Source organism: Octopus bimaculoides, chromosome 4, assembly GCF_001194135.2.
Source record: "Octopus bimaculoides isolate UCB-OBI-ISO-001 chromosome 4, ASM119413v2, whole genome shotgun sequence".
NCBI classification, from domain to species: Eukaryota; Metazoa; Mollusca; class Cephalopoda; order Octopoda; family Octopodidae; genus Octopus; species Octopus bimaculoides.
Genome location: NC_068984.1, coordinates 127,601,650 through 127,629,200, shown reverse-complemented (window position 1 = coordinate 127,629,200; position 27,551 = coordinate 127,601,650). Strand labels below are relative to the sequence as shown.

Below are 27,551 nucleotides of genomic sequence, written 5' to 3'. Positions count from 1 at the left end.
TTAATGAAATCATAAATCTAGCTGAGTCAATGAGTCACCGACGCTTAGTCAGTACTGTGTTTGAAGTGTAGGCATGTGATTGTATACCAAGTTCACATATTCCATTCACCTTCATAATGCCAAGAAACTATAAACATTGAAAACAACTTTTGTTATATTTGTGGGGACGTAGCATTCAAGTCACAAAGACGGCAATTCACGCCATTGGTTAAATAGTGCTATGAGCATTATTTTGACTGCAAAGTGGCTGACCAAGATAAAAGCTAGGCCCCTCATGCACGTTGTGTAACCTGTGTCAGGCTTCTAACTGCATAGGCCAAAGGTTCATGCCATATGCCTTTTGCCATCCCTATGATCTGGAGAGAGCCCAAAGATCACACTTCAGATTGCTACTTCTGCATGACAAATATACAAGGTATAACATCAAAATCCAAGCATACTGTAAAATATCCTAATTTACAATCAGCTGAGACCAGTACTTCACAGTCAACACTTACCTGTACCTGCCCCCCTATCAGTCCTAGCCTAGAGTTTCTGAAAGTATTAGCATTAAATGGAGGAAAGGTTGTTGAAGAGGGATAAAAATAAACTTCTGAGAGAAGAGTTTTGTTGGGAATTAACAAATGTAAAAAAAAATAAAAGAGAAATATAGAAGTGGAAGAAACCAAAAGTATCATTTATATTAAGTGCCATTGACAAACATCTCAAAGCTGCTCAAAATCACTTGACACACAATTATTCTCCTTCTGCGTGTACCTGTGTGTGTGTTTTATTTATCAAAAAACACACACACACAAAGGGGGACGTGGGATAGAGATTAACTGAAATTTAATAATAATTTCCTAATTTGTATCTAGTTCATTTTAAACCACAGAATTAGAAAAAGCTATAAATAACAGTGTGTAAAAACTGGGTTAAAAACCTTTTTGGATAGAAAAGATCAAATGGTAGATGGTGTGGGTTCATGCCCCATGGGCAGCCCTCAGTTTTTTCTATTCAATGGGGTTTCTAACCCAAAATTTACATGCTGTTATTTATAGCTTTATCAACTTCAAGTTCTATTGTTAAACTGATTTATTTCACATCTCTCATATTATATATATATATATATATATATATATATATATATATATATATACATATATATGAATTAAAAATAACTATGATAAGAAAAAAGGCAATATTAGTCTCAATGATAAATGTTATCTAAATTTTTCCAGAAAGAATGGAAGACAATGCCACACATGTTTTGGTCTTATTGGAATTCCTCAGTGAAACTGATTTAATTGTACTTGTTGAAGTTGGGATGAGAGAATCACAATATAGATGTAAAATATTTAACACTAGTTGACATTGAAAATAATAAGTGTTTTAAAGAAATACTCAGGAATTCCAGTTGTGAGAGTGTGTGTGTGTGTGTGTGTGTGTGTGTGCGTGAGAGAGATTTACTAACAACTAATAAATACATAGTTTGAAACTGTCCAATAAGTGTGGTAATGTGATACACAATAGTAATTCAGTGAAGTGAGTGAGACTGAGGGGACAACACTGGTGTCGACAATAAAAAAAAATAGAGACCTGACAATTATTCTGTCCAATGTCTGCAACAATATAAAAATCTATCTCACATATTTAACTCTCAATGGAAACACTATCAACAAAAGAAGAGATAAGAAGAAAACAAAGTTCTAAGTCATTTGCAGTAATGGTAAACAATATGTTGTTGAGGAAAGCAAGAGACGGGGGTTATATTAATGGCACTTAAAACTGGAAACACTACACTAATCATCATCATCATCATCATCGTTTAACGTCCGCTTTCCATGCTAGCATGGGTTGGATGATTTGAGTGAGGACTGGTGAAACCGGATGGCAACACCAGGCTCCAATCTGATTTGGCAGAGTTTCTACAGCTGGATGCCCTTCCTAACGCCAGCCACTCAGAGAGTGTAGTGGGTGCTTTTACGTGCCACCCGCACGAAGGCCAGTCGGGCGGTACTGGCAACGGCCACTGATATGTGTGGGAATTGGCTGTGTGGTTAAGAAGCTCGATTTGCAACTATGTGGTTTTGGGTTCAGTCCCACTGTGTGGCAATTTGAGTGAGTTGTTTTCTCTTATAGACCTGGATCAACTAATACTTGGTGAGTGAATTTGGTAGTTGAAACTGTGTGGAAGCCAGTCGTGTGCGTGCATGTATGTGTGTTTGTGTGTGAAAGAGAAAGAGAGAGCGTCTTTGTGTCTGCCCCACCACCGTCACCATTTGACAACTGGTGTTGATTTGTTTACAAACCCGTAACTTAGCAATTCAGCAAAAAAGATCAACAGAACAAGCACCGGACTTAAAAATAAGTACCGGGGTTGATTTGTTCAACTAAACTCTTCTAGGCAGTGCAGCAGAATGGGCGCCATTCAATGACTGAAACAAGTAAAAGACAGAAGATACAAGTCTAAAAGTTTATCTATCCACCCACCCAACCACCCACACACACACACACACACATAAAATTACAAAAAACAAATGGAAATGTAGTTAATACATGTAGTGGTGCTTATTCATTCAATGTTGATCCTTCATTCTGTCTCTATTCACAATTTCTCACAAACATACATTCTTTCAGGCAGCGAAATAGGCGCAGGAGTGGCTGTGTGGAAAGAAGCTTGCTTCCCAACCACATGGTTCTGGGTTCAGTCTCACTGCATGGCACCTTGTGTCATAGTGTCTTGTACTATAGCTTCGGGTCAACCAAATCCTTGTGAGTCGATTTGGTAGATGGAAATTGAAAGAAGACTCTGTGTGTGTGTGTTTGCCCACCACTACCACCATCGCTTGACAATCGAAGTTGGTGTGTTTATATCCCTGTAACTTAGCAGTTTGACAAAAGAGGCCAATAGGATAAGTACTAGGCTTACAAAAGATAAGTCCTGGGGTTGATTTGCTCAACTAAAAGCGGTGCTCCAGCATGGCCGCAGTCAAATAACTGAAACAAGTAAAAGAATAAAGGAATAAAAGAATGTTGTTCATCTTTTATTGCCTTTCAGTCACCAGATTGCAACCATGTTAGGGTACAGATCTCAAGAGATCTTAATCAAATATATCAAGCACAAAGTACTGAAGGCCGATCTCAAAACACTGAACCTTTCAAAGATGACAGAGGACCAGATGTGGCACATTGCTGTACTTGAGAAGACCTGCCCACCACAACAGAAATGGTGTGGGTGCTGGTACCATGTAAAAGCATAAGTACTGGTTCCAGTTAAAAAGCACTTGTGATGGTGCTACATTAAAGGCACCCAGTATACTGTAGAATGGTTTGTGTTAAGAAGGGTATCCAGCCATAAAAAACTGAACCAAAACAGACTATGGAACCTGGTGTGGCCCCTAGTCTTACCAAGTTCTTGTAAACATCATCATCCAACCCATGATGATGATGATGATGAATTCTGGCACTTAAGTACTACTTTATCAAACTCTGAGCAATGTCCACCTAAGCAAGATTTGAAACACTACACAGTATTTAGTCACTAATTCTTCAGTATAGAAAAACCAGAAATGCAGATGTTATCTTGTTTGCTTGTGTAGTTTAGCCCCTGGTCAACCTTGACTGAAGAGAGCAGATCAAAAAACCTTTTAGTCATGATGATTAAGTTTATTTATTTATTTATCTATTTATTTGTTTAGTCAAGATTCTAAATATAGATTACACCATCTGACTGTATCCTATTTTATATTTTTTTACTTTTATGATGGTTGAGTAAGATTTGGCTGCTATTTCAAGCAGATCGAGTGAAGATGTAGAGACTCATTTGTTGGCTCGATATATAACAATTTATTTCTAGAGGTAGATTCAGAATTTTATAATTATTATAGAAATTTGCCAACAATAACTAACCATCTATGACTTTTGATAATTACAAATCAACCTCAAATAAATCCCATTCTACCATCACAAAGAAGATAAAACTCTATTATTATTATCATTATTATTTATATCATCATCATTATTATATCATGCTTTTCCTTTTCCAGCCTGTGATCTTACAACAAACAGAAAGTCAAAGTAACAAGCCATATCTATTTGTGGAGAATTTCCTTACAATTATCCTACTGTTCACTAGTTACACCCTGTAATGAGGGCCAAATCACCAACACTTTGGACTTCCACACTGCTTATTAAAATAGTGATGGTATTTTACTATTTAACACAGATGACCACCATACCTGTCATTACTGTACTGATCACTACAGAGAAATGACTACCGCTATGTAACAGTAACTATGAAACACTAATGACCACCATACAATAATAGCCCTCATCTAGCTATGAGCATGATACTGTAATGATTACAATATAGATGTGAACATTATGTATCTATGGTCATCATATAGATGTTATAATATAGCTCTAACCACCATATTGCTGTGACTACAATACATTTATGACCTCAACATAGCTATGATTATGATACAGTTATGACCTCAACATAGCTATGATTACAATGAAGTTATGACCTCAACATAACTATGATTACAATACATTTATGACCTCAACACAGTTATCATTATGGTACAGTTATGACCTCAACATAGCTATAATTACAATACAGCTTTGATAATCACATAACTTTGAACAGAATACAGCTGTGACCACCACAACATAGCTATAATCACTGTACAGTTTTATTCTCATCCAGAAACATTGTTATCATGGTAACATACTTCTGATTCAAAGTGCAATTTGGTAGCTGATTTGAAATACATTTAATCCTCTTAGTTTTAATTCATCATTTACTTGTTTCCTTAAAACTCTTTATCCCAGTTATAGTAGTATTGATTAATTCATAGTAGGCCCTTATTTCAGCTAGAAATGACCCAGTATCCTGAAAAGGTCCAGAACCTATCTAACTGGGTATCATTTGATAGACTGCATTAACCACTTAGTGACCATATTCCTGCTGAAATATACTGCGTTTGTTTCAATTAATTTTGAAAGTAGCAAAGAATTTAGTAAAATAACTTTGTCATTACTAACTAGGTGTTTATCACATAGATCAACATGAAATTATTATCACAAAACCAAGGACGGTCCCAGGCAGTTTGGTATCAAAAGAGTTAATCCTACAATGAACATGTCTAACAGCAATAGCTGGATATTGAATTAAGGTCCTTGTTTCTTTTGACCAATGCATTAACTCCTAACATTTAGAGACACAAAGCCTAGACACAAAGCCACAAATTGAGACGAAAGGGTTAGTCATTGTATTCTATTTCATTGGGTCCTGATAGGATGAAAAGAAAAGCTAAGCTTAGCAGAATTTGAACTCAGAATGTAAAAAATAGCCAGAGCAAATACTACAAGGAGTTTTGTCTGACATCAACAATTCTGCAAATCCACTACCCTTAAAATATCTATAAGCATCACCAACCGGAATAAGTCTCAACAAATCTTTTCTAAAGAAATTTGCAGGCAAATCCAAAATCATGCACAAGGAAAGCATTCTAGGTCTGAGGTCCCTCCAGAGTAAAACAGAGAGGAGTCAAGAAAAGGAATGGTGAAAGGCTGATAGTTGTAAGGAGGTGATAGTAGAGTAAGAGTGTAAGTGTGAGGTACAGAAACAGTCAATTTATAATGTCAAATACTTTCTCCTTTAGTTTCCCTTTCATTTCTCCTCTCCATTTCTCCATTTTCTCTCTCTCTCCCAACACACTTTCTCACTCATTTCTTAAAAGACAATGTATAGTCAATATCTACTGGAACACTGAAGTTAAAATTTTTCATCTTAAAATCATAGATTCAGAAAGTTTTGTGTTTTCAAATACCATAATGTAAAAACACAATTCATTTCCTAGTTGTTTCGTATTTAAATTTGTCTATATCTATAAAATATTCAGGTATTACGATTTGTGAATCAGACTTAATTTTGATAGTGTTTCTTGCTTTCAAATGACCTTATTTTGCACTGTAGATGACATGGAACATCAGAAATAGATTTATCATTTAGCTGGTTCTCTTTCACCCCCACTAAATAAAGAGCCAAAATTTTAGCCTCAGACATATAAGAATATATGAAATCAAGAAATATCTGATTTAAGGAAAGAACAAAACATACTCGAATGTTAAGCTATTACATATGTAGGCATTAAAAATTTGATGCAGCTGTGGTATTTTAAACAGCTTTTAAACCATATTACAAACAAGGAGGTTCATAAAACATCCTAGAATCACACTGACTCCATAAAGACCTAACAGTCATGAAGAAAACTGAGATGGTATAGCAATGAAACAAGATCCACTGGCCTGGCAAAGACCAATTCTTCGAGGAACCTTAAAATAAGGGGAAGAAAAACAGATAGAGGAAAACTTGAACAGATACTGTCAAGAAATGGACATGCAAATCATTTGCAAAGATCCAAGCTTTGGTATGCAGATCCAACAAATGGAAAAGACTGGTTCCCTTATGACTCTATTAGAAGTGGAGGACCCAAGTAAGAAAATTATCAAAACAACAGGGCAATGTGAATTTTTTAATATCTAAAGTTTAAGATCTAACTGGCAAATATACTTGTTCACTGCAAATAGCTAAATTTACAAAAGTCATCCAACACATGTTAGCAAGCAGGGGCAAAATATGAAGAGATGTGAAATGGTTTATCAGTGGTTAATGTATCAGGAGATGAACTCATGGGCTGTGAGTTCATATCATGTCAATATTTCATTTACTGTGGGACCACACATCTCTACATCTCCCACAAGTCACTCAGGGAACCTCTATAGTGAGGTCGTTCAACCGCCTAGTAAAAAAAAATAGCAGTTAAATTTTCAAATCACATACTATTTACTATCTTAAAAAAGGAAAAGAAAGACAAACTGCATAAAATAGGGGTTAAAACACAATGACTGGAAATAAGAATGACGGGATTGATGCAAATGGAAGACCCATTGATCAGAGGTCACTTTCAGCAGTACTGACCTGGTGCTAAAAATAACAACAAAAACATTGCTTTAGGTTATCTTAGGTCTATCGACTGTGAGATACAGCTTTTAAATATAGCAGAAAAAAGTTACCTGTGACATACTGTCATCCAGGGGAAAATCTGTCTCCCATCTGCTTACCACTACAGATGGGGGTAAAAGTTAATCCACAGTGTTATGGAAGGATTAACTTGATTTTAACATGAAATGGATGTAAACTGAAAAGCTTGAAGACTTAAAGACTTTGAAATTCTTTCTGCATCCCAGGATTATACAAACTACTTCGCTTTTCCATAAACTTATTTTGGTGAAATATATAGTGAACAAATAAATGGCTGGGAGTTGGGAGAGAGAGAGCAGGGGAGGATGTTAAATCTCACAGCTTTGATGAGGTAGAGAAATCAGATTAGATCAAGTTAGCTTTCTAAACACAACAGGATTATGTTGATGAATTGCATCAGGTGTAGCACTGGCAGAAAGGAAAACACACATGTATATACACATGCACGCGCATATAAAACATACCTATACATACATAAGCACAATTTACACTCCATGCACTAATAAAATATACACACATACAATATATACATATGAAAAATACAACCACAAGATGTAACACAGCTCACAAACCTTATGCACATCTACACATACATATCACGTCACTACACACCTATGCACATCACTCAATGTATAACATACCTACACACACACAAGACACAACCTCACAATCTATATATAACACACCACAAACAGCACTGATACAACGTATATACACACACACACACCACATGACACATTGTACACAATCTACCATAACCTCCATTGGAGTCTGTGTTGGAGCAAAATTATTGCAGTGTCAAGAATTTTACATAATGATTCACTCACTGCACTAAAAAGTGCTCTAGTAAACCAATAAGCATTACTTGGCCTAGGGTTTTAACATCACTCCCAGTCAACCAGTAGTAAGACACAAGGATATCATATCAATAATATTCAATTGTTGGGTTTCTTTAAAACTCCCAGTTGTTAATGCTAGTTCAAGCTTGAAGGTATTTCTCCAGGTGATAAATGATGCCTCTAACATCAGTTTACTTGCAGCTAATCTAACATAATCTAACATAAATGACTAATATGAACAAAGGTATTGGGGTTTTCTTGTGAGAGAGGCTTGGTTATAAAGATTAAGGAAAAAAAAAAATTACCATATTATCCAGCATATATCATCATCATCATTTAACGTTCGCTTTCATGCTGGCATGGGTTGGACGGTTTGACTGAGGATTGGCAAGCCAGACGTCTGCACCAGGCTCCAATCTGATCTGGCAGAGTTTCTACAGCTGGATGCCCTTCCTAACGCCAACTCTGGGAGTGTAGTGGGTGCTTTTACGTGCCACCGGCATGAGGGCCAGTCAGGCGGTACTGGCAACAGCCACACTCAAATGGTGCTTTTTATGTGCCACCTGCACAGAAGTCAGTCCAGTGGCACTGGCAACGATCTCACTCCAATGTTGTTTTTCATGTGCCGTGGCACAAGTGCCAGAAAGGTGACGCTGGTAATGATCACGCTCCAATGGTGCTTTTTATGTGCCACCGGCATGGAAGCCAGTCAGCGGCCCCGGTAACGATCATGCTCGCATGGTGCTTTTAACATTCCAATGGCATGGGTGCCAGTCAGGCGGTGCTGTCTTTATTTCCCCAAAATTCCTCCCAAGAGTCCTCCTGTTCTTTATATGGTGATGGTCAGGCTTTGGGTAGATTTGGTTAATGTCATTAAAGATGGACAATACTGGTGATAGTGGTAATATTTGGTAGTTCTAAGGTAAATATTATAACTTAGCCTACCATAACAGCTTACCAAAGGTTGTCAGTCTAAATTTTCATGGTTCCTATACATGAAAATATGTGAGACATTCAGCTCAGGTATTAAGGGTTAGCTGCAGGTTTTTTCTTGCAGATTAGGCCTGTCAAAATTGGGGTGCACCTTATAGACCCCAAAATATGATATTCTCCATTAATCACTGTAAAATGTTTACTGTAAATAAATGCTCATTTTTCATGTTGGGACTCACCAAATCCCTGTCATTATTGCTCTTATTTTTTTATGGAACTTTCCATAAACAGCAGGTAATGAATGAGAAGTCCCGTTTTTGTAATTAGTGCCCCTGAATCACCCAAAGATTGGGAACTTAGATATGTTTGTGCCACATTACTGGTGATAGTAGAGCTTAATTGAGTTTTTGGTCATTCTGTAGCAGAAGTTAGAGTTTTGTGTGGATTTAAAAAAAGAAAAAAGAGACAATAAAACAATGAAGTTATTTCTAAGAAAAGCAATATTTTGGACTATGTTCATCTTTTCATCAGATGTCATTAAAAGAAGTTCAATCCCAACTCAAACATGCGTGTGTGTGAGAGAGAGAGAGAGATCATCATTGTTTTAATGTTTACTTTTCTATGCTTACATGAGTCAGACAAAATTTGCTAAGGGGAATTTTCTAAGGCCAGATGCCCTTCTTGTCACCAACCATCACTTATTTCTAAGCAAGGACTTATTTCCCCATAACTTAGACATATTCTCACAGAAGATTGGAAACAAGCGACACTGCTTACAAAATGGGCTTCTTTCAGTTTTCATCCACCAAATCCACTATGAAGGCTTTAGTTGGCCCAGGGTGAGAGAAGAAACACTGCCTAAGTGCTCTGCTGTGGGACTGAACCTGAAACCATATGGTTGGGAAGCAAACTTCTTACCACACACACACACCCTTGGAACTCTCTCATTGCCTCAAGATATGTGTATGTGTATATACATGTGTGTGTGTGTGTGTGTGCATATGGCATCATGACAGTGGACTAAACCATTCAAAATATTGTGTTTTACCAACAAACAGAAATGATAATGTTTTCCCTTTAAAAAGTTTCAATCAGTATTAATTTAGATATATAGATTTAGGTATATTTTCCCTCTGAAAAGACAACTATGAAAGTGAAATGTCAACTATACTGACCTGTCAGGAGTCTCTTATAATCAGTTTATATGTACTGATATATAACCCTTGATCAAATACCTGTTTTTGTAGGTCATCAGGAAATGATATTGCATGTAATTTATTATTAGCACAGTTACATTACCAAAACCTGCAGCTGTAAATGGATTTTCCTGTACTACATTCTTGACAAATAAACCCTCTGAATACTAGCAAAGTGAGCCTCTACATGGTTGCTCAAGCAGCTCATCATAACAGCCAAATCTCCTTCAAATTACCACCTCTGTTATTATAGCCAGAGCATGATACAATGGATAATGTAATCCTAGACGCAAGCAAAAAGGCAAGGTGGTCATGACTGGAATGCTTTTAATTATCAATCTGCTCAATCAAATTTGACTTGTGGTTAAACAACAGCAAACTGGTGAATTATCTTCCAGGTTTCCCAAACAGCTATTTGGGACCTGATAAGTGTAGAAACCAAGTTTTTGATGCAAGTGAGATGTGTCAACTATCTCAAGCAAATGGTCATCCAAGACAAGATAAAGAATGAGATATCAATAGTTGTCATAATGAGTGGTAATCAGTAGTTACCACTCAGTAACCCCAGGTGGTTCTAAAGACGTTAGCACAATAGAAGAATCTCAGAAATTTACTGAAATATTCTTTTCTACTCTAGGCACAAGGCCCGAAATTTTTGGAGAGAGGGTGGCCAGTCAATTAGATCAACCCCAGTACGCAACTAGTATTTAGTTTATTGACCCCGAAAGGATGAAAGGCAAAGTCAACCTCGGCAGAATTTGAACGTAAAGACAGACAAAATAAATTTACTGAAAATATTACAGCCATAATGATGATGATAGTGACAATGAAAATAGTGATGATGATGTACAACAAGCTCCACAACCCTCTTAATGCAATCATTAAAAAAAATGGACACATTGGACAACATAGCACTGAATATACAAAAGATATATAAAAAAAAAAGATGGGTTAATCAGGGCTAGAATGCCTTTGAATCACAAGGCTGCTTAATCAAGATTGACCTGGGACTATAACAATCAATAGTTTATATCAAATGCCTGACCGTAAACTTTAACTCCTACAAATGTAAACCTCAACTCCTAAAAGCAGTAACAATTTGTCCTACCTGAGAGCTTGACCACAAGCAATTATTAATTTCGAGTACTAATGAGAGAGAGATGATTGGCTCAATACAAGAGTGTCACCAGAATATATGTAGCAAAGACAGACAGACATATGTTAGGAAATATGTCAATTCCAAAATGGAATAGTATTACTTATTTTACCTTTCAATGTTTACCATTATTTAATGCCACAAACAAGTGACATTTCAACAAAACTTATGCTTCAGTCTCTTGGGTGGGAGGTAAGGAAAGCAATAAGAGAGAATTAGCATCCTAAATTACTTTGATATTTTCATGTGGTCAAGGAATGATGCTTATCACCATTTATTTGATATATTTGGTAAAAGAGAAGGAAATAAGTTAGAGACTAATTAACATTCAACTTATCTCTTAAATATCATTAAGAACACCACTAGATGGAAACAACACTGAATTTTTATAATTATTATCATTATTAAGGCAGTGAGCTGGCAGAATCATTAGCACACCAGGAAAAATGCTTAGCGGTATTTCATCCACCTTTGTATTCCAAGTTCAAATTCCACTTTACCTTTCATCCTTTCAGAATCGAGAACAAATTTTTTTTTTTGGGGGGGGGGTGATGTAACTGACTTAACAAACCCCTTTAAATTGCTGGCCTTGTGCCAAAAGTTGAAATTAAACATCATCGGCATTACGTCATGCTTGAGAAGAAGACCCAAGAAGAAGCCAAGCAAAATCACTGTCGTGGCGGATACTGGTGTCATGCAAATGGCACCCCTGTGCTGGTGGGACGTAAAAGCACCCATTACACTCTCGGAGTGGTTGGCGTTAGGAAGGGCATTCAAGCTGTAGAAAACCATGCCAAATCAGAAATGATGATGATTATGATTAAGGCAGCAAGCTGGTAGAAGCATTAGCATGCCAGACAAAATGCTTAGTGGCATTTTCTCCATCTTTACATTCCGAGTTCAAATTTCACCAAGCTCAACTTTGCCTTTCATTCCTTTGGCGCTCAGTGGAATAAGTATCAGTCAAGCACTGGGATTGATGTAATCAGCTAACCCTCTCCCCTAAACTTTTAGACCCTATACCTATAGTAGAAAGAATTATTATTATAATTAGTGAGTACTCATAAGGTGCCAAGTTGGCAGAGTTAGTTACTGCGCTGTCAAAATGCTTAGTAACATTTTCCTGGCTCTTTACATTCTGAGTTTAAATTGTGCCAAGGCTGATATTGTCATTCATCCAGTCGATAAAATAAATACCAGTTGAGCATTGGGGTCAATGTAAGTGACTCACCCCCTCCTCTCAAAATTGCTGGTCTTATGCCATATTATTATTATTATTATTATTAGTGAGTACCCATGGTAACAATGGTTTCATTGTGAGCTGGGAATATTCAGACTGGAGAAGAATTGTCAACTAGATGTTATAAATGGTGGGTTTGATGTATACAATATAGTGTACATGTGTGTGTGTGTGTGTGTGTGTGTGTGTGTGTGTGTGTGTGTGTGCATGCGTGTGTCAGTTAATAGTGTAGCTATTAGTATAACAGTTGCTGGCTAGGTAAAGTACCCAGGTGTTTCGTTGTCATGTTGGTTAAAAATACATCCAATAGAGCAAGGAAGATAGTTTTCCATTGCTGTCATTAATAGGAGAGAAGGACTTCAAAATGTTCATTACAGCAGATTATATTTTAATCCTTGACTAGATAATTATCTTATTTAACTTGAAACAACTACATTTGAGTATTCAATGCAGGATATTATAAATGGACATGCTCAATGGTGGTCAAATGGATAGCAGGAATTAAGGTTGTGATTACAAAGTGAGTTCATGTATGATTCAATATGAAGTATAAAATATAAAAATATTAGCAGAATATTGATAAAAATATTAGCAGAATATTGAAGCGTTAATACAGATTTGCATTAAAGCCTAAAGTGAATTTATGAAGAAAGACATGCATGGCAGTATCGTAAAAAGTTGGCTTCCCAACCACATGGTTCTGGTTTCAATTCCATCTGGGGCAACTGTCTTCTGTCATAGCCCTGAGCCAACAAAAGTCTTGTAAGTGGATTTGGTAAACAGAAACTAAAAGAAACCTGTCATATAAGATATGTATATAAGGTGGCCCAAAAGCAGGTTTTATATATATATATATATGTATATACATACACATGTGCGTATATATATACATATATATATATATATATATATATATATACATACATATAAACACACACATAAAAATATATACATGTGTAGCTCAATTAGCGACAGACTTTAAATGTTAAAGGCTGAGAAGGCAACAAATTATCACAATAGCGAGTTTGTGATGAGCTCATTAATTAAGTGTCATAATAGGAATGTCAGCTTAAGTATGAAGATCTGCAGATATGCAATGTTTTTGTTTCTTCTATCACAGGTTATTTTTTAATAGCTTAACAGCCATGACTGGTCTGTTTCGTGTACTTTTGGTGACAAGTAAAACTGCATTATCTAATAACAACAGCTGTATTTTTAGATAATTAGTGAAGCATTTCTAGCTGATTTCGTAACTTGTAACTGTAGCATTGTGACAAGAGAAGGTCTTAAACAGGACAGTCATTAATAGTTGGGTTGTCAAGGTATCAACCTACTAATCACAATACTGATGGTTCAAATTCCATCAGAGTACTGCTGTGCCTAGCAGTCATTCATCTCTCAAAACCTTAGTCCATCTAGCTGCAGATATATGTCATGGCAAGGTGCTGTTCACTGTTGTACCCAGCTCATTTGGTAGTAAGTAGATATCAAAGTAAAGAGGTAGTTTACTGCAGTACTCAATCCATAAGGTGGAAATAGGCTTCTTGAAGAGATATATACATTCTGTTCTTGTAATATAGTTCCACATCAACCCAGATAGAATAGATTTATGATCCAAAGTATTCCAGCCAGGACCATCCTGTTTTTTGGATGGTGTCTAAAATTATGTTACCCAATGTGTCTTTCAATTAAGCAGTGGATAAAAATATATAAAAAGGCCCAAACATTGAATGAATATAAAACAATTCTCTCCTGGTGTACTCTGTTCAGATCTTTAGCATTTGGATTACTGTCAAATATTGGATAGATTGGACTGGATTGCTCATGTTCAGTCCATGGCAGGATGAAGGCTTCAACATGTTGTCTTACACCAACCACAGACTGATGTGAAGGCCATGAACATGAGCTTGAGGTCATACTGGTTTGATGAGCCAACTCTACCATACTGGCTCAACATGGATAAACAGAGGAGTGCAGTTTTTATACTCTTACCCTGGAGTAGTTAAGTCAATTACATCAACCCCCAATGTTCAGTTGGTACTTATTTCATTGACCCCGCAAAAGAATGAAAGGCAAAGTCAACCTCAGTGGAATTTGAACTCAGAACATAAAGACAGACAGAAATACCATTAAGCATTTCAACTGGCATGTCAACAACTCTGTCAGCTCGCTGCTGTCAAGGTATTTCTTATTTATTCACACTGACTCAGAATTTATCATGCATTATCTCGTAGCTTTAAAATTTTAATGATGTGTTTGTTTATCAGTAGAATAGCATTATAGGGAAGGTGGGAGAAGTCAGATCTGATCAGTTTGAACATAAAACATGTAGAATATTGGAGTCAGATATGACTGGTTTAAATGCGAAAAGATTAAACAAAAAGTATGACAATGCCATTCAGAAAAGTTATGTTACAGTTCAATTTCAGAATAAATTATTCTAACCATTTACATCACTTCTTTCTCCTACCACTGAATTAGACAGGTCTGTCATAGGTCATATTATCAACTGGCCCTATGTCCACAGATCTGTCCTCACAACTACTTCCTATACTACAGGTACCCTCTACTAATATTACAAGGTTTTAGAGAGCTGGCACAAATAATATATAAAGTAGCAAAAGCTAAATGAATACTAGATAGTGATACACAAACTCAACACATTGGATAGCTCACATTTCAACCTGGTTATATTATAGGTAGACAAATACAGGCATATCAAATGCTATACAACATAAATGCCTGATTTTTAATAAAATTACCTCTGCCTCTAGCAGATGTCATAATTACCTTATGGCAATTAAGATCAACCCCATATAAGATGGGAAGATAACCTCGAGAATCAAGAATTCTCCAAATTTGACATGCCAATAAAGAAAAGGAGATGCTTATTATCTGAAGATAAGAGGACAGTTATGGACACATGTTTCTGCCTCAATAGGCATCATCAACACAACAGTTGTCCAATCTTACCTCCAGTTGCCAAGGAACTTGGGCTTATACAAAAAGATAAAACACATTTATGGCCTTGGTAATTTGCATAATTTTAAACAAAAATGAGCTAAGAGAAATAACTCAAAGTGGACAGTGGCATGTATTTCAACATCATAGACAAATACAATTATATCAGATGCCATACAACATAAATCCTTGATTTATGCTGTATGGTATCTAATATACCTCCAATAGAGGAAGTATCATTATTACCAAATGACAAGCCCAGCTCTATATCAAAAGGTAAGATTATCTCAAGAATCAAGAATTTCCCAATTCACTTTACAAATCTTAAAAGCATAAATAAAAAGACCAGTTGAAAATCAGTTAGAACTTGAAATTATAGATGCAATGCTAAAAGCAATGTGACTTTATTTAGTTGGAAGCTTTTACTGCTGTATTCAATCAATCATGTGATTAAACATGGAAGCCCTGTCATTGGCTGTTGTCAATTTACAGATACGTGTACAGGATCATTTAACAGATGAATGTCTTAGTCTTGGAAATAGTACAATTAACTCTACCACGTCATGGTAGTTACTTACAGCTAGATATACTTGACTATTGGTTGTTAAGTCTATTGTCATAAACATGATACAGGCAAATAAATATCCCACAAAGTGATCACTTCTTACAATGAGGTAGATATGGTGGTTCACTAACAAGTGTTTTGCTTATTGATGTAGCACAAGGAACTACATGGAGGCACATGGCCTAGTGGTTACAGCAGCAGACTCACGGTTGAGGTATCGCAGGTTCAAATCACAGACTGGGCAATGTGTGCGTTTATGAGTGAAACACCTATGCTGTTTCATTCAAGTCATCTTGAATAGAACAGACCTATAATTAAAGGTATCAGCTGTAACCCTCCCATCATTTTGTATATACATCTACAGCCTGTGTTGTTTTTGTCTTTCTTTCAGAGGTTATAGAATGCAATCTGAAGTAGACTTGGCTGCAATTTCTAGCAAATTCAGTGAACTGGTCTTTAGAACCAACAGGACCAGAGGTTCTCAACCAAAATTCATATGGCCCTTGGTGGGGGTCCATATAAAATTTATGTGACATAAATCGGTTATACTTCAATAAGACAAAATATTTTAACAATTTTTTTTCTATACAAATCCTAATAACATTTAACGATAAAAATATAATAGGAGATTTTAGACATCAAACGGCTATGAGGGTTCCCCCACCCCACCGAGTGAAACGGGAATCAAAGCAGTCCATAGGTTAAAAATGGTTGAGAACCACTGAAGTAGACAGTGATAAATAGTAGTAATAACAGCATCAATGAAACAACAGCAGCAGTAGTAGTAATAATAGTAATAGCAAACAAACTAACAGAGTAAAATAGTTAATGATAGCCTTCTTTGATTATTACCTCCCTCTCTATCTCCCTCCATTCATACTACTGCTATTTCTCCTCCATCGTCTCACACCATCCCCCATCCCTTATTTACACCTTATACAATTTACTTTTTTTCTTTTCTCCTACTCCCTCCACTCACACTTCTCACCTCCTCATTTAATTTTTTCCTCAAACTCTGCTGACTCTTCACTCTCTCCTCTCTCTCTCTCTCTCTTACAACCTTATTCCCCTTACCACACTCTACCACAACCTGCATCCCCCCCACATACCACACTCCCTTACCCAATTCCTATCCTTGCACTACATGACCACTCCACACCACCACCACCAACACTAACCAATAATACAGTCAGCTCTCTTTCTACTGTTTTACATTTCAGACATCCTGAATCATGTAATGAAGGGGGTAGATTACAAGATGAAATAATGTAAATAATAATAATAATAATAATAATAATAATAATAATAATAATAATAATAATAATGAGGATAATGATGATGATAAAGAGGAGAAGGAGGATTTCTAACATTAGGCTATATTATTGATTTCTAATAATAATATAAAGAAAACTAATAAGAAAGCTTGAGAAAAAGAAAAGAAAAAATATGGTGGAGACAACTAAAGTAAGGAATTGAAATCAAGTGCAAAACTATGTTGAAAATGTAAGACATTGCAAAAACTACCATAAGAAATTCTTAAAACTGCTGTAAGTTGTTAAAAATGTCATAAGGCAATGTTACAACTGTTTTAAGACAAGCTGGTATAAGACATTTTAAAAACTGGGATATGATAATTCTAAAACTGACGTAAGACACTGTCAAAACTGTTGTAAGACTATGTTATAACTGGCATAAGACAATGCTAAAACTTGTTCACAACAATGTTAAAACTACCATAAGACATTGTCAAAACTGTTCTAAGACACTGTTAAGACTGGCATAAGACATTGTTAAGACTGACATAAGACAATGCTAAAGCTAGCATAAGAATGTTAAAACTAACATAAGATGATGTTAAAACTGTTGTAAGACATTGTCATAGGATAATGCTAAAACTGGTGTAAGACAAAGGTAGGACTTTTATAAGATGACATTAAAACTTGTAATAAAGGGTTAAAAATAACAATTAGTGAAAATAAAGCAAAGACATTAAAATGTGTGATTAAATGCCGTATATTCATCATGTTGGCGGCTTAATCAGTTAACGACAGAGGGAAATAATGACAACAATAGTATTTGTTGCTGTAAGTATTCATTCTCTGGAACATAAGCAGTTAAGGTAGAGAAGTGTATAAACAAGTCTATCTTGTAAAGAAAAGAGAAGAGAATTAAATACCTTTAAATACACAACAGTGATGTATAGAGCACAATAATGTCAAACACTAATCAGGGGGAACTCTGTTTGAAACAATTCCACAAGATATATTAGAAATTAATCACCAAAATTAGCAATAGACACAAGGAACTCTAATATCACAAGACTTTTTCTTCATCTAAGTGATATTTATTTAAGTTTATATCCTTCTGTCTTCTTAAATACAGGTTTCAAATTTTGTCACAAGGCCAGCAATATCAGGCAAGGGGGTAAGTGTTGATTATATCAACCCCAAGACAAAAGGCAAAGTTGACCCCAGTGGCATTTGAACACAGAACGTAGAGACAGACAAAATGCAGCTAAGCATTTTTCTGGCATGTTAATTCTGCCAGCTTACCACCTTAGCTGTCTTATTAAATATTAACAAATTATCTCAGCTATAGACATGGGGTGGGGAATTACATCAAATGGTGTAGTCTCTAGATATACTAGGAGCAATATAGCAAACTTGAATAATAAAAAATAATGGTGCTAGAATGGACTTATATCTCATGCCTGCTTGGAAGACAGATGCTAAATAATGATAACAATGATGATGACAATTCCAATAATACGACACTTTGATTATCCCTAATGTTCCCTTACTAAACTTCCACCCACTCTACTCAGTATAACACTGCCATAACTAAAGAGTTGCAATAGCAGAGAGATTTCTGAGTATTACAGATCAAGAAAGCTAACATTGGCAATGGTCTAGGATAGTGGTGCTCAACCATTTTTTGCCTATGAATTCCTTTGATTCCTATTTTACTCTCCCGGACCTCCATAGCCATTCAATGTGTATAAAAAAAAAAACCTTAATGAATTTTTATAATTAAATATTATTCAGAATTGTATAAAATACTGTTAAAATATTCTGTATATTGTAGAAGTATAAGCAATTTATTGTACATAAATTTTAACAACAAAATCTTATATAAACCCCCAAGAGCCATATGAAACCCCAGTTGAGATCTACTGGTCTAGGACCTTTGCAGTATTTACCAATGTAGGTATGGGAACAGAACACTAGTGAGTCATATCTGAAGCCTTGTAAACATTCACAATAGTGCAGGGACAAAATGTTTTGGCTTTGAATGGGAAGTCATGCGTCTGTTTGATGTAGTTGTAGCAATGTGAAGAAGATACAGTTTGCAAAAGAGGCCACAGAAGATGATCAGCAGTAACATGTGTGCAACAAGATGCCAGATGTCTCAGTGCTGAGCTGGAGGAAATCCATCCAACCAATACAACATACAAACATATAAATATGGAATATTGGTGAGGAATCTGAAAATCTGGTTTCTAATATACATATTTTCAGCTTTATATTGTTTATCATTGAAGCAACAGGGTATATAGGCAAAGTCGACCTCAGCGGAATTTGAATTCAGAACGTAACAACAGACGAAATACCACTAAGCATTTCACCTGTGTGTTAACGATTCTGCCAGCTCACCGCCTTACTACAACACACGAGATGCTGTTCTTGTCACTAACCTTCTCCCCATAGCCAGACATGCTTTCACAGAAGATTAGAAATGACAGACATTGCTTGTATGATGATGACACTTGCTTACAGCTATAGCACAATGTCAAAGCAAGATGACAGTAACACACACGCACAGAGATATATGCCCAGAGAGAAGGGTTGGTAGAAAGCCAGCAGGACTAAATAGCAAGACCTGTAGAATGGAAATCACAGATGCAAGCCCAGGTGAACCTAATTGCTGGTGCAATGACCTCATGCATGGGTATTGCTGGCATTTTGCATGGACAGTGGTTAGGGATGGTCTTCCTTGGTCACAAGTGGACAGCAATCATCAAATATATATATGTGTGTGTGTGTGTGTGTGTGTGTGTGTGTGTGTGTGCATGCATGCACACATACATACATACATATGCATACATACCCATGGTGGGTCTCTTTCAGTTTCCAAAAGCCAAATCTACTCACAAGGATTTTGTCAGCCCAGGTCTATAATAAGACACTTGTTCAAGGTGTCACACAGTGAGACTAAACCTGAAACCATGAGGTTGGAATGTAAACTTCTTACCACACAACCATGCCAGTGTATATACAGGTAATAAATCTCTATAATGCATATGCTTCAAACAACTGTGGTATCTGGGACAATAATAATCTGTAAGACCTAAAAGCTTAAAAGTTGGAAGATAATAAAAAGAATTCTTTTTATATGCATATATATTTACAACCTTACCACAAAATGAATGACCTGTCAAAATAAACTTCAAATTTCCAATCAGAAAAAAAAATACACACACACAGAGGTAATCAGGTACAGTGAAACATATGTACACATACTAATTTATACATATTTGCATATATATACATATTTATGCACATACCCACATATATATATATATATATATATATATATATATATATATATATATATATATATATATATATATATATATATATATATATATATACATACATACACCACACACACAAAAAAATAAGATAAGAAGAAAATAGGTATGGTATTAAAAGCTTTATAGGATATACATGCACACATGTCCTGTAAAGCTTTCAATAACATACCTGTTTTCTCTTTGTATTATTACTTAGCTTGTATTCTGCACACTAGCCTATCCTAAGGTTGTACTATGCTATATACTGGAGTGAAGTGAGGAAGCCACAACTGACAGTGAATTTGCTTGTGTTGCACTTTACTGTGCCTTTTTTTAATATGTGTGTGTGTATACATGCATGTGTGTGTGTGTATGTATATGCTTGTTTCTTTAAACATATTCATAGACTGTCAACAACCGATCAAGGTCATGGTTGTAGGTATTACAAATCCTATCTTCGAAGCCAGTTGGACAACTGCTCACAACTATGGTCTCCTGGTAGTCCAGGCTTTACCTACAAACTGCAGAGATTACAAAAAAGCATTCAACAGATATACTCGGAAACCTCAGGAACTGGAAATGTCCCCAGAATAAACACCTTTAATTTTTGACATTCAGACAGAAATGATACAGTCAGAGACATGAGCAAAAATCTCAAGTGATGACAAAAGGAATAGGAGATGTTGATTGATCCCTACCCTCTCTCCTCAAACATTCACATCAGGAGTCCATGCAACAACAGTTTGGCATTTAAAGGGCTGCACTTATTCAACTGACCCCAATGAACCAACAAGGCTTTACTAAAAATTCTTTTAACTCTTTAGGATGTAAACCGGCTGTATTCTACCTGTTTTATGTTCAAACTGGCTAGATCTGGCCTCTCATGCCTATCCAGCAATGTCCTTTTAATAATAAATACTTACAAGTCAAGTGAAATTGTAGTCACGGCAGATACTGGTGTCACACAACTGGCACCCATGCCAGTGGCATGTAAAAGCACCCATTACATTCTCAGAGTGGTTGGTGTTTGGAAGGGCATCCAGCCATAGAAACCATGCCAAATCAGACTGGAGTCTGGTGCAGCCCCTCACCTTACCAGTCCTGGTCACACTGTCCAACCCATGTCAACATGGACAACGGACATTAAACGATGATGATGATGACATCAAAATCTTGAAGCTAAAAGACAATGCATGATTAATTCAAGACAATGTTAATAAATAAGCTTTACATTTGATAGAATAATCTGAATGTTAAAGGGTTAAATGCTATTCAGATGCAGTTCTCTTTAGACTACCAAATCAGCCATGTGCAAAAGATACAACCAAAACAGAGCAGCCACCAACCATTTGCTGTACCAACAAGAGATGCAGCATACACTGAAAAAAACTCAACAAAAATTTTTTGGCCCCTGGACATAAAACAGAGAAGAGAGAAAAGATATAGAACATTCAACTTCATGAACATTCCAGCAAGGCTTTAAATGTGATGGCTAAAAGAACTGAAAGAACACACATTTCTGCAAGTGAGTACATGCATAAACATCAACACAAGGAATATTGGTGGCGCTTTATCAACAAAGCTTCTGCCAAAGACAAACATAATAGAGCTGGTATGGTTGTTCAGGAGAGAAAAGAAACATTATACAATTAGAGAGGCCAGCTGTTAATATTTCTTTCATGATTTGTGAGAAAAAAGAATATTTCAGACAACTGCTTCAAAACCTATAATTTCTCTACCTAGATTGTAAATCTACATTTGTAACTTTTTTGTTTTATGCATTTGGCTATTTTAGTAAATGTCTAAGTGATAATTGAAAAACCTGAGATCTTCAACCAAAGTACTTTTTAAATACAATCTGTAATGGCTTCTGTATAAAAAAAATTTTTTTTTAAATAACAGTAAAGATATACAAAACTTTTCTAAGACCAACAAGTACTGCTTTATCATTATTGTTATCTAAATTGTAGTAAGGAAGCAGCTTCATTTCTTTGTTAAAAATGAGTTTCATCTTCATAGGAAATTTTCTAACACTTATTAAAAGAAATGTCAATAAATATGTACACATGTCCAAACACACGTGGCTGCGTTTGTGAATGAATGCACACAAACACAGAGACACACACATATACGAGGTGGGTGCTGAAAAGTTCCTGACTTTGGGTAAAAGAATATACAGTAGGATCAGTTAATTATGATTTCATCCAACATATTCCCTTCTCAGACTCACGCACTTATTGCAGCAGTCCTTCAGTTTTTTTAAGCTCTGTAAAAGAACTTGGAACATTGGGCCTCCAACCAGGCCTTTCGTAATACCCTTAAAGCCAGGAACTTTTCAGCGCCCCCTCATATAAAAAAAAAAGTAAGAGAATTCCCATGATTTCATTAATGAATATTCCAACTGTTCAACCAACTAAACTGCATACTCAGTAAATTATAGTATAAGTGGCTGAGTATTCCACAGACACTAATAACCTTTAACTCAATCCTCAGGCAGACTCAATACAAGACAAAGCTGCCTGTTAGAATTACAGGTATAGTCCATCCCACAAGCTTCCAAACAATTTCATGATTACCCAAGCTACCACACAGTAGACTGAACCTGGTCTTCATGGTCGCAAAATAAACTTCTTAATCACTTAGCCATCCTATGCCCAAACACACACACACACCTCCACAGATGTATACACACATGCACACACACATACACAAATCTCAGATCTATAGCTAAAGGAGGCCATAAGTACTTGGCAATGGTGGAGCCTGTATCCTCTGCACATACAAATGGCAATTAGCTCCTCTGTGAAAAAGTACTTTTTCTCCTTCACAGGTTTTACTTTTAATCCAGCATCAACCACTAGACAATGACACCATACATAAATACCACTTAATTTTAGTTTGTGATTCAGAAATGATATAAAATTTCACAATACACCCTTCTGTTATAAGTGCATAAAGTCTATATCATTATGATTTCAACATTCACTTTTCTATACTTGAATGGGTGAGACAGAGTCTAAGGATGCAAAATATCTATAGCCAGATGCTTTTCCTGTTTCCAATTAAAGTGATAATTCCCTATAGCCACACGTTTCCACAGAATATCAGAAATGAATGACATGACAATGCTTATATGACAGAGACATTCATTTACAACTATCACTTGATGTCAAGGCAAATGGATACAAACATATATATATATATATATATATCTGTATAGTGTAGTGGATGTTTTTTACATGCCACCAGGGCGTTTTTTACATGCTTGAATAGTGCTTTTTATGTGCCACTGGCACAGGAGCAAGTCAGGCGGCACTGGCAATGACTATACTTGAATGGTGCTTTTCACGGGTGCCAGTCAGGTGGTACTGGCATCAGCCGTGACAATGATTTCACTTGACTCAACAGGTCATCTCAAGCACAGCATATTACCTTATGATTGAAGGGTACTCTTAAATGGGCCAGTTATGCGACACAGGCATAAATATATATATATATATATATATATATACACGTGTGTGTGTGTATATATGTACATATGTGTGTGACACTTATTTACAACTATCACGAGATGTCAAGGTAAGGAGATACATACAAACCATAGATTGTGTGTGTAAATAAATAAATATATATATATAGAGAGAGAGAGAGAGAGAGTGAAAGAGAAAGTGAGAGAGATAAGTGCACACACACAGAGGCCACTTAAATGAAAGTGATTTAGACGTGAAACACTTACATAAGCAGGATGTATTAATAATGCACAATAGAAATGCATGTGTGTGTTATGTAATTTAGCATTAAGACCGGTTTCGTATATTTCAGAATTAGCAAAAATTGTATTTCTTATACCCATTGGTGGTCTGTAGCTACTGAACAGAGACAAATTATAGAAATGAAATAGAGAGGTGTTTATTAAGATAAAGACAAATGAAAAAAAGTACAAGTTTAGTATAATTATATAAAACTTAGGAATTATTTTGAAAGAATGATATAGCTGCTAAACTAAACCTTAGTCAATAAACAGCCAGTAAGAGGCGTGGTGAGACAAGAAAATTAAATATTTGGCATATTTCCGATTTGGCACAAACTCTCCAAGACTCATAGTTAGCCGAGTTGATAAGATGTTGGCTGACTATCCAAACAGTTGACAGTATATGTCCCATAACTGGCACTGTGATGTATGTATCCTTGGCAAAGCCTGTAAACTCTTTATGCTCAGTCTGTCTATCAATAAATAGGTCCCAGAGTGAAGTATAGTTCACTACTTTATCTAAACTAATCTACTAATAAATAGGCAGAATGTAGAAAAACTGCTTACAATTACAGGCAAAATGACAAGTTAGGCAGAGAGTAGTCCATAGTTGTCTTCAGTTTGCAGTGATATGTGGGCCGGGTGCAGGCAAAGGAAAACTGTTGGCAACATGCTAGATTAAGTGACATCATTTTAAAAAGATGTTTGTGTGATAAACACTGAAAAACTCATCATGAATACATTTTATCCACAAACACATATATGTATATAGCGTGTATATATATATATATATATATATATATATATATATATATATATTCTTTTATTCTTTTACTTGTTTCAGTCATTTGACTGTGGCCATGCTGGAGCACTACCTTAAAGGGTTTTAGTCACAGAAATTGACCCCAGGGATTATTCTTTGTAAGCCTAGTACTTATTCCATCAGTCTCTTTTGCCAAACCACTAAGTTATGGGAGATACACCAGCGGTGGTTGTCAAGCAACAGCGGGGGTACAAATAGACACACACACAGCCAAATCCACTCACAAAGCTTTGGTCAGCCTGAGGTTACAGTAGAAGACACTTGCCCAAAGTGCACACTATGGGACTGAACCCAGAACCATGTGGTTGGGAAGCAAACTTATTACCACACAGCTATGCCTATGCCTATACACACACACATACACCCACAATGCATATTCTTATATATCATCATCATCATCATTTAACATTCACTTTTCCGTGCTTGCATGTATATCATGTATATGTATATATATATATATATATACATATATACACACACATATATATATATTTATATATAATATAAGGAAATTATTGTATACAGTGCTCAGGTGCACTACAATTTGTCAAAGTGTGTATAAAGCATATGCAGTAATGTACAAATGGCTGGAAAGTGAACAGTGTATGAGTCATATACATGCTTGTGTGTGTATGGAGGGGAGAAAATCAGGTGTAGTGTTGGCGAATCTCAAGAAGCATGGAAGTTTTGAAGGATGCAATGCTCCGACAACTAACAACTGATGTCGGCAGTTTGTTCCATACATCAGCAACTCTTAGCGTGAAAAAGTGTTTCCGAAAGTCATGGGAGCTGTGCTGTTTTCTAACTTTGTAAACATGTCCAGGGGTGTTAGACAGGTGGAGTTTGAAAAGGTGCTCACAGTTATTGTTAGTAAGATGGTTAATAACTTTATGGGTGTCTGCCAAGTCAGTTGCCAGACATCGGAGTTTCAATGTATCCATGCTCAGGGAAGTAAGGTTTTCAGAATATGGCAAATACTTGATAGAGGGTATTCTCTTGGTTGCACATTGCTGAACGGTTTCCAGACAATTAATAACCTGGGCAAAATAGGGGTTCCAGACTGGTGATGCAAATTCCAGGTGAGGTCACACCATAGCTATATAAAGCCTCAGATAGATAGCGGGACAGCGGCTCACAAAGGACTTGGTAAGTGATGCCAAGACACCCTCAGCCTTCTTGCCAATTTTAGCAATGTGCTTTGTCCAACACAAATCGCTGTCGACAATAATGCCTAGGTCACGTTCACAAGAAGACTTCTTGAGATTAGTGTTGTGGAGGGAGTAAGTAGACGCTGGGTTTTACCTCCCAAAATGCATGGTAGTACATTTGTCCACAGCCAGCTTGAGTTGCCAGTCCATGATCCATTGCTGCATTGTGTCCAGGTCTGATTGCAATAAAGATCTATTGTGTACAGGATCTGTCCTCTTTATTTCGAGGTACAGCTTGATGTCATCTGCATATTTCAGCACTGTGGCATTCTTTAACTTAGCATATATATATATCTCAATTAATGAATGACAAAAGAACAGGAGTTACAAGATCACTTTTATTAGCTTACAGCTGTTTTTGCTTTAAGAAACTGTGCACTCACAGCAGAGAGCTTGTGCAACATCCTATAGCTTCCTTGGAGCCAATTAAAATGAAGTGTATGTTTATTTCAGAAAGCATTCAAATGCATAAAAGTTGGTTACATTCAGAACCACACACACACATTTATATCTATGTGTGTGTGTGTGTATATATGTAATACTGTTTGAGGGGGAGAAATGCAGATTTTACGCAAATATATGCATTCACATATGCACATAATAAACAATATCTACACATATTCATACAAAATATATGCCAGTACACATATATAAATGCACAAGATTACAGTATATATAAATTAGACAACTAGACATATATGCATAAATATATAAATGTATATATACATGTGAATATTTATGTATGTATATTTAAAAAATTTTTTTTATTCCTCATCTCTTAAATATAGAACCTTTATCATCCTTCTCCCTCTCTCTTTCCATCTAGGGAAACCATGTATTCACTTCTTCAGCAAGACACTTGTTCCTATCCCTCTATCATACATTCACATCCTTCAATACTGTATCCCAATCAGTTGAGAGGTCTTTTCTTGCAAGTACCTGGTGACCTCACAAGTGGTGACGCCACATAAAAAGCACCCAGTACACTCTGTAAAGTGGTTGATGTTAGGAAGGGTACCCAGCTGTAGAAACCAAACTCTGGGGATATAGCACAGTTCTCTGGTGATGCTATCTGTGAGATTCTCAGCTTTTTTAGCTGCTATTTCTGAACTTCGGTAAATGGTGAAGCAAATATTTGCTGATCCCTTAATTATATTTATAAATATATATGAGCTTTTAAATAAGTTCTCCACCAATAATGGTGCTTTCATACCGATGGGCTTGGTAAAAATTATTAATTGTTAATTGATTTATTAATTAATAAATTGATAAT

The 27,551-nt window shown here is 36.0% G+C and overlaps 1 protein-coding gene across 1 annotated transcript in view; it reads right to left on the bottom strand.

The window, feature by feature from the left end:
* Window positions 1–27,551, bottom strand: part of LOC106867540 (synaptophysin) — a 188,157-nt gene that overhangs the window by 152,941 nt on the left and 7,665 nt on the right. The gene's annotated exons all lie outside the window — the stretch shown is intronic.